We start from the raw sequence: 9,845 nt of genomic DNA on the forward strand, positions 1-9,845 counted from the left end.
CAGGTTGTGTTCATTTTCGGTGCTGATGCCAGATGAATGGGAAACTGGGTTTCCTTTTTCACAGTCTTCTCTTTCTGTTCCTGGGTGCTTTTTGGGTACAAATTCAGGTTGTCTTGGGTCCGTTTGGGTTTCTTTTGTTTCAGTTCGTCTCCCTGGACTGGCGTAGTGCCTAAACCGCGTGGCATGGTAAAACATAGGGGACGGCGGATGAGGATTAAAATGAGGTCTCCGGTTCATTCTTAAATTCATTTGAGGCTGGGGGACATAAAATCCAGGATACTCATGGAGTGGAAGTGAATAATATGGAATATATGGATTTCCCCCTCGGTAACCTAAAGAGAAAAAAAAAAAAAGTTTCATTTTTTTTCTTTTTGATCAATTAGAAAGTAATTTAAAAAGTCAGCATCAGTGGTACATGAGTAAATGTACAGGTGCCCAACTGATCAAAATGGGAGCAGTAAGTTATGACTAAAGTGCACAAAAAGAAAGCAAGGTTAGGTAGAGAATACTTACCTGGTCCAGGGATACAGTATGGATTGTAGAGTTGGGTAAGGTACCAAGGATTTGGGAAAGGTAGTTGTGCTGTAGGCTGTGCATAAAAGAAGGGCCTCTGTTGTGATGTGGAATACTGCCCACTTTCAGGAGGGGGTGCTGTACTGTTCATTTTTGAACCTGTGAAAGACCGTTGTATAATAAATCCATTACAAGTGACAGAAAAAATCAGATCGACTTAAAAAAACAACATTTTTATTTTCAGGAAAGGAGCAGGTGCTTTTATACCAGCACATATTTTTACATGCAAAAAATGCCCTCTATTAAAAGGTTAAAATACTTTTTCAATAGCCATGTATTTTTTTGCTTTTCCCAAATTGTCCCATATTCATGCTACTAAAGTTTAAGTGAAGTCTCACTGTACTAAAAAGACCAAGTGTACCCAGTGGATAATATTCACATAGAGAGGAGTTCTTGTTTACAGATAATCACTTGGCATGTGTGGCCTTTATTTCAATCATGTGCTACTTCTACTACTTCTGCTCTTTTCTATGTTCAGCCAACTGATTGTTCCCAGGTACCATTACTAAAGCCAATCATAAACCATCTAATCAGTCAATAAGTTTGCCATCTTTTTAACTAAAATACAATAAAATGGTGTCCACTTTTCTGCAGTTGCTTTAGAGGAGAGGTTAGTGACTGCTGCACACAAATCCAGCAGCCAAACCATTTTATCCATCTCCTTTTACACTAGGGAGATTTTGAGGAGAGGGACCACAGTATTTTTTATGCGTTCTTCCTCCTGATGCATATACTTTGTTATGACAGTCTTTTTTCAGATCTGGATATAACACCAATATCTGCTGAACTTCAACCCTATAGCTCAATTTACAGGGTTTTCAATGTCCAGTCAATAATAAAAAGTTAAGTGATAAATTTAACAGGTTATTTTAACCATGTCCCCTGTGAAGCGATGCCTGCAGCTCCATAGAGGAGTCTGGCATCCTAATACATTAACCATTCTTCTAAAAAGGAAACCGGTACCAGCAAATCTAAAAACTTGCAGTGTAGGCCACTTCAAAAACTGGATGCCTGACTCTCATGCCAAAAAAAATCACTCAGCCCTTTCAGGACCAAACAACAATAATGTCTTTGAGCTCATGCTTAGTTGTGGAATCCAGAAGTTATCACCAAACTGGACCACTACCAATGGTATATTCAGAGCAACAAGTGGCTCAACTTGAGACCCAGGGAACAGCTCTTTTTTCACCTATATTTTCACCTTTTGCATACTTGGTATGGTTATGAAAATCTGCAATATTAAATCCAACCGGTCTTGCAATAGCAGACCTAATTTAAAAAAAACAAAAAAAAAAAAAAAAAAAAACAAGTGTACTTGAACATAAAGCAAGGTAGAAACATGACCTGAATAGTTGTCAGCCCTGATTTTATTAGATTCTCAAATATTTTCATCCTAACAAGAATCCTCATTTTTATGTAATCTGTATTTCCATTGTTATCAGAAAATGTTATTTCTAAAGTTTTTAAAAAACATGTGAATATACAATTCTATTTTCATGACAGTCAAGCATATCCCTTACACATCTTTCTGAAATACCAGACCCTACATTTAGCTAGAAAATATGCAACTTCATGTAGTGCAAAATATATTATGCACAATACACACAAGTGATTAGTCCATAAAAACCAAAAGTATTCAGGTGATACACAGCTTGATTTACACACTCAATCAAAACTGTTGCTGACAAGATTTGTTTTTGGAGATTGAAGCTGGATAAAACTACCTGCTAATTGCTGTGCACATAGTCACAGTGGGGCATCAACAAAGAATCATTCACCTAAAATGCAGTAACCCCTTTTGTTAGGAGCACAAAGAATGTCTTACATTTTAAAAATCATTTATTTCAGTTACAGACATCTAAAACTAAACACAAAAGAATAGAAATTAATACTAACAGAACAAGATGATTAAAAAGCCAGCAGTGTTAATAAATAAACCTGCACAAAGGACAATTTATTTATCCTATCACTTAAATGCTAAGAAAACCCCTAGCCCTAATATAAAAGCACAGCTACAACAACAAATACAAAAAATAACCTATGCCTATCCACCACTTACCTTATTACATTCCCAAGCACAACTAACCTTCCACTACTCCTACAGCACCTGTTACAGATTTTATAAATTAGCCAGCTCTTGCTGGATGCCAATTAGTTGACACATGAAGATAATGGACTGTTGGGCTGCTCAGCAGAAGAAAAAGGTGGTATGGTTGGTAACAATGGATCTGGGATTTCTTGTATTTTGAAAATGTATCATATTTTCAAAAAATACCATTATCTGTAGACTGTTTTTTTTTTGTTGTTCCAATAGATCGAACAGAAAATGCATTATTGCATGCATAAACTGTCAAAGAAAGAGCAGTCATGGACTGGAAAAGTGGAATGGACTTGTTGCCTATAGCAGCTATTTAGAGTAAAGAATGAAAGGAAAAGCAGTGACTACTATAGGCGGGAGCTCCTCTTTTTCTCTAGCTGTATTTGTTCCACTTTTTATAAAGCAACCACTCAGCAAAAGTTGGGGCAAAGCCATTACTGAACTGTATCTGTTTAAGGGGTACTTTTCATTCTGGAGCAATTCTAGTTTTGGCCACAAGGGGGAGGTCACTACTTCGGCTGTAATCTGATCTAAAATCAGAAGTATTCCTATTGTCTCTGCTATTTGCAAATGATCCACATAAAATAAATGAATCACTTTTCAGCCCACAGGATCAGTAATATCTATATATGTTTAGAATCCACAGCTGTACATTCTAATAAATTAACAGAACAACATATATGATAATAGTATGCTGCCATGTGTGTGCATATATGTATATAGGTATAAGGGAAGCAGGTTAGGAAAATTACAGTAAAAACATGTTTAGACTAATAGTATTTATAAGCAGTTTTAGGCAGTTCCCTTACAAAAAAATTATTAGTATTGGACCAAATTGGTCCATTTTTTATCTGACAGGCTGTAAAAGGCAGAAGCATTGCAGTGTGTTTTTGCTGATGCCACATGCAACGTCCAAGGGTGGTTTGCCGCCCCTGCCATCTGCATAGTCTTGAATTAGTTTCAAAAGCTTAAAAACACTTGTTTGCAAATGCCTAAAAAAGCACTCAGGAAAAACATATAAATATTGGGACTTTTTAGGTCAAATTCAGTACCAGATCAAAAAGTTTTTCTTACAAAAAAGCCTTTATTTCAATATGAAGCAAATATCAAAAAACTTTAGCATATAAATACAACACGAAGTAAGCAGTATCTCCTATGCATACACCATGAAGAGGTTTACAATTTGTTGACGCGTTTTGCGGAACACATACTCCGCTTCTTCAGGTCATTTAGTAGATCTATAATATTAATACATGTATGCAGAATGTATATATGTACATAAAGAAAATACACACAAACATGGATAATCAATTTGACTTACAATGATGCTCATATCAGTCCAAAACATCTTCTTACCTTATGGTATTTAAGAGAATTGAGCAAAAGGGCAACACAAGTGTCTCCAAAACACTACTATCAGGATTTAAAGATAACTTATTTCAAAGGACAATGAAAGAATACATGAAATAAATTATAATTTTTTAAATTAATTAATAAACTGCAAATTCACAATGATTATTAAATGGTTCTTCAATTATATTGCAATGAATTTAATTCAAATCATTGTATAGGATCTTTTCAATAATATTTCATATCATACCTAATATAAATAATAAAAGAATGAATGCCTAAAAAAGCCCAGCAGTTGTAGCCTGACACCACTCCCGGGCACTTGCTATAGCCTAGCACTCAGGAGCTGTTACATGCCACTAGTGTGAACATGACTTAAGTATAGTAAACGATCGGCATTTCTCTACTTTGACCTAAGCATTAGGACTGGTCAGTCCTTTAGAACCCCATGATTTATTTATTGTGTAGTCTGTGCTCCATTTAGGGATATTCACTATCTTTTGTTTGGGTGAAAATTGTGGAGAAAATTTACTTTGTAGAGATGTAATCTCACTACCTGTGAGGGGTTCATGTACCTTGAAATGGATAATGAGCATCATGATTTTTTCATTTGTCCTACATTTTACAAAAACCCATCATAAATTATATATTATATAGAAGAGAACAGTAAAGGGAAAAAAAAATTGAATATTCTGCATTTTAGGTCATTAAGAAGAACAAAGATACAAATGACACGTATGGAAAGCAGCACTGTCACATAACATTCTGTATATCAATGGACAAAAAAATTGAAAAAACAAAACAATGCTTCCTCCAGTCTGATTTTGGTCCCTGGCATCTGAGAAGGGTACCTAACGGGGCCGTGTAATGAACAAAGAGTGAGCTGATTGTATAAAGTGGTAGAAGCAGGCTGGAAGGCAAAATGAGCAGAGCTGGTATGGTGTACTCCCACCTTCAGTATCCCTCATTGATATAAATATTACATTCTTCCAAATTGTTTCCTCTCTTATATCATAAAACAGCCTTTCCTCATCTTTTTACCACTAAGGAACCCCTAAAACAGTTTTGAGGTGTCAGAGAACTCCTGGCCCCCATACATTAGTGGTCAGAATGTCATCTTTACAGACAGCTTAAAAGGTGTTTGTTGGTCCTGGAACTATGCAAGAACCATCTTACTGGAGGTCAATCAGCAACAGCTCAAGGAACAGCTTCTGGAGAAACCCTGGGGATCCAGGGATTGGCTGCTTATAAAGATTCCAAGGTTTTTGTTACCTATTCATCTGCATCCTCCCCTGTACAGAACCATTAGGTCCAATTCACTCTATTGCATTAGCTTGCTATTAACTTTAAATGGCACCTGAACAATATACCTGGTTTAAAGTGCACGTCTGTGAAAAAAAATTCGCTTCATCATTTTTTATACATGAAGGTACATTGACAGTTCATTCACACACAAATTATGTTAACATATGTGAATGAATGCAACACAAGAACAGGAAGGTGTGCATACTACTGTCTAGATAGAAATGCTACCAAAATGTGGAACCAGTGGTGAGTGATTATAAAATCCAATCAGATGTGGGATGCCCAAATGATCAATCATAAAGCCTACCAATAAAATGCTTGTCTCTACTCCTACACTTACCTGTTGGAACTCAAAGCAATGGGTCAAAGTGTCCTCACTATATCTTGGTTGACAATTCTACAGTAAACATGATCTTCCCTATCACCCATGGTTTCTTGTGACAGAATTTAAAAGAGATTCCTTCAATGCTTCGGGATTTGCTGTTTTAGGGAAAACACCATTATTAGGAAGGTTTTCACTGACGGCTTGGTTATTGAAGAGGAATGTTACCCAGGACCGGCTTAGTCATACCATTAGCACCCTGCTGAAGACTCCAAATACCATCTGCCTATTTCATCTATAAGTAGTAATAGATTCATGTTGACATTTTTTGAAAGGAATAAATGTTCTCTTTTTGCAATGTGTTAACACATACTTGTGATAGTTCATTACTGCTGCCCATTCATTAAAAGAGGAATTAACCCCTCGATTACTGACCTATCCCCATAGTGCACCACTATTTTCCTTTTTCCTTTTTTCTTGAAGACCATCCTTGGCTATGCCAGAATGACATAAATTCATCCAAATGCAATTATTCTAGGCACTCGCAAGGGAAGTCAGGATTGCCAGGTTTCCCTGGCAACTAACACTGAACATGAGCATGAACAATTTAGCAAAATTTGACAGCTGGCTGGCGATCCAGTGGGTGAGAAAAGTTATTGCAAAAGGGACTTCGCCTGAGCCTTTCTGCAATACCCACCTGTCTTAATCGTGATTTTGCTAAGTGACACCGCCTAATACACTCAGTAATGACACCCTAATGCCCCTTACCAATACACTTCCTATGCAGCACAGTAGTACTTTACCATGTATGTGTTGTTAAAATTACTTTTAGTAATTGCCATTAAAAAGGACACTACAGCCCACCAATGCACGTTATTACATGTTGTGGAAATGCCTGCATTACCTGCTGACTATGTACTAATACATGGGTCACCCATAGTGACATCATGATGGCATAACCCTGCCCACTTCCCTATTGCAGATCTGAGCCTGTGATGGGAGATTGAGCAGGTTGTGTCCAGGTACATAGCCCGCCCACTGAGCCAGGAATTTGTACGAGGGACGTGGTACGCGACTCTGGCCGATGCGCTCCGCCAGCGGGGTCCTTCTTCTGACCAGAAGCCTCGGACCACCAGTTGGCGATTGCTGTACTAATAAATGAAAACCCTCACAATAAGAAGGTAAAGAGGTTTAGCAAAAGAAAGCTGGGAAGGCTGATGTGACAACACCAAAGCTTTGTACACATATCAGATAATTGTTGCCCGAGATGAACAGTTGTTCTTGTCTCAGGTGAAAATCTGACATACGTACAGCAGTCCCCAGACATTGTTCATCAATCAATAGAACAGGTTTGTGTTTTTTTGCATTCCTCTTGATCAACTTTGTATATATGGTTTTGTCAGGGATGTGCTGTTTGTAGTATGTTTATTTCCCTAGTGGTTGTACTTGATGGTCTTGTGTCTTTTTTCAACCTATGTAATTTTGTGTGTACCATGCTCGTTTGTTCTCCTGTCACTAGAAGCAATTAGGAAAGATGATTTCCAGCGACAATTATCTGATGCCTGTACAAAGCTTAAAGTGAACCTATCAGCACATTTTTACCAATATAAAAAGGGTGGCTATCCCTTTTACATAATAGGAAAATGTGTTTTTAAATTTCAATTAAATTTAAATTACTATTTTTTTTTGGTAAAGACTAAAGGGGAAACTCGCAGCCTCCCAGGATACACATCTCACATATATCAGGAGGCTGCTCCTTCTGCACATGCCTGAGATCAGGCATGCCTCATCAGGGGCCTTCCTATAATAGAAAAAAGGTGATCAATCTCATGCATGAGAGGTGAAATTGACAATTGACTTATTTTTTTACATTTGCAGGAAGACACATCACCCAATCTCACGCCTGCATAGTGCAAGTTTGGCTGATGTGAAGAAGAACCCAGAAGAAAGAAGATGGCCACACCTGACCCGTTCCATTCAACGCTGGACAGAAGAGGGAAGCCAAGACAACATAGGACTTGCTGGGCTCGGTTTGTGGATGGATCAAAGGCTTTTCACCGGTAAACGTAACTGATATATATATAGTTTTTTATTCAGTAATGTTTTAGGCCAGAGGTCAGCAAACTTTTTTGGCCACTAGACCATTTCAGGGGTAGGCAGGAGCACACTAGGCTGGACTCTCTCTCGAGTCCCGCCCCACCACCAGGAACGCCCCCTGAAGGGAGGGGGAACGTTTCCTATTTACCCCGGAGGCGGAAGTGTTAACGCCAGCCACGGTAAATAGGGAAGGGACTCACAACACAGAAACTCAAGAGCCGCATGCGGCTCTGGAAGTTTGTTTTGGCTCCGCCGTGGGTTGCCAGCCGGGATTAGGCTGGATCAGCCAGGGGGTTTTAGTCAGGAACAAACTACCACCTAGGCCAGCAGTGGGCAAACTTTTTCAGTCAGGGGCCACAATATAAAATTTGAAAGAGGGGCCAGGCTGATGGGAGAGTGGGCGGGGCTATGCCATCATGACGCCACTGAACGTGATGTCATGATGGCATAACCCCGCACACTCTCCCATCGCAGATCTGAGCCTGTGATGGGAGAGTGGGGGAGTTATCTCCAGGGACACAGCCTGCCCACCTCCACAAGCCAGGACGTGTTCCGCCAGAGCCGCTGCCCCCCTAAAGGGCAAGAGAAACAACCTGGGTTAGGTCATATATGGCCTAAAGGCCGGAGTTTGCTGACCTCTGTTTTAGGAATTTGGTTGTCCGATTTGAAAGCCTACAAACATATAGAAGAGCAGTTTGTTTGCTGCTGGGATGTTGTTTCCGATGTCCTCCATTGCTGTTTTATGCCAATTTCATATCTGGGGAAGCTCTATACACTTTAAGGATTATCCAGGCTAAAGTAGGCTTTATTTTTGATAAAACATGTATTGATAGTTTGTTTTTGAATTGTTAATAAGAATTACGTATTATACTGTAGGTCTCACTTGTATCCTGAGGAAGCGGACATTTAGATTCTGTGAAATGCGTCGATATTCATTGAGATGAAGTATGAACTTAGCATGTCAGTATTTTTTGCTATGTGCAATTTGTTTTTAATGATTCAGATAAATGCCTAGTTTTAATTATTTATTTATTGTTGATTATGTACTAAAGTATATTTTTTTCCTATTTTTTGTAAATCAAATGGTACATTTATCTAGAACCTGTGCCTCAAAAGTCCCTATTAATCTTGTTGCTTTCTTGGAATATCTATATTTTAGTTCAGTGTGTTGTCAGCCCACGGTGGGCTGAGGATCTGTTTCTGGCACATCAGTGGGTATTTTTCTGTACTTGTGGTATTGAAGATATGAGCTGCAATGTTTTTTCTTTCTTTGACACAAACATAAGCTATAGGGTCAAATATTATTAGACAGGATTTATATAGCGCCAACATATTATGCAGCGCTGTACAATAAATATATATTGGCAAATTGGGTGTGATAAAGCTGGATATACTTATAAAATCACTGGTAAATTCTTGTGTGTGTTTATTTAATTATCCAGGTGACTGTGTAGAGAAATGTTTCCTCAGGGAATAGATGGAGGTGAGGGATTCTTTGTAGTAACACACCGCACAGTCTACAAGACTGGAAGTGCGGGAGAAAAGCCAGGAAGTCAGTCACGTGCTGCTGTAATGACGTCAAAGAAAGACCTGGAGGAGTTTAGGGAAGGACGCTAGGAATGCCGTGACGTAACACTAGAGCGAGCACAATATATTTTCCCTCCACCCGGCGCCATTTTGGTGAAGCCACTCCAGTTGCGCTGTCATGTCGTTTTTAATCAGGACGTAACGGTCGTAGCGTGCGAAGTTCATAACGTATTAGAACGAAACTGTCACAATTTGTATGATGGTTTTGAATATATAGCGCCGGTATAGTTTATAGCGCACTTATACGTCATTCCAACCAACGCAAAATGAAACGTTCCACACACAAAACACAAGCAGTCATCAGGGAGCCAGGCGTGACGCAGAAAACTGGCAAATGTTAATCAATGGCTGAGAACAGTCTTGCGTACTTCCTACGCCAATGTTTTTTTTTTTCCACAAAACTTTATTGAGACTTTACAAGCGCACCTTAAATTACAGAGTGTCCGCCACCACCGCCTTCCTGCATTCTCCGCCCTGGTGTTTGTCTGTTCTCTTCCTCTCTCACGCACCGCT

The 9,845-nt window shown here is 38.9% G+C and overlaps 1 long non-coding RNA gene across 1 annotated transcript; it reads right to left on the reverse strand.

Moving 5' to 3' along the window:
- Window positions 1-16: 16 nt before the first annotated feature.
- On the reverse strand, window positions 17-9,841 carry LOC140331317 (uncharacterized). Its single transcript, XR_011920915.1, has 3 exons — window positions 9,759-9,841; window positions 514-672; window positions 17-332 (listed from the first exon to the last, which is right to left on the reverse strand). It is a non-coding gene; the product is annotated as an uncharacterized lncRNA (long non-coding RNA).
- Window positions 9,842-9,845: the final 4 nt, after the last annotated feature.

Source organism: Pyxicephalus adspersus, chromosome 5 (assembly GCF_032062135.1).
Source record: "Pyxicephalus adspersus chromosome 5, UCB_Pads_2.0, whole genome shotgun sequence".
NCBI classification, from domain to species: domain Eukaryota; kingdom Metazoa; phylum Chordata; class Amphibia; order Anura; family Pyxicephalidae; genus Pyxicephalus; species Pyxicephalus adspersus.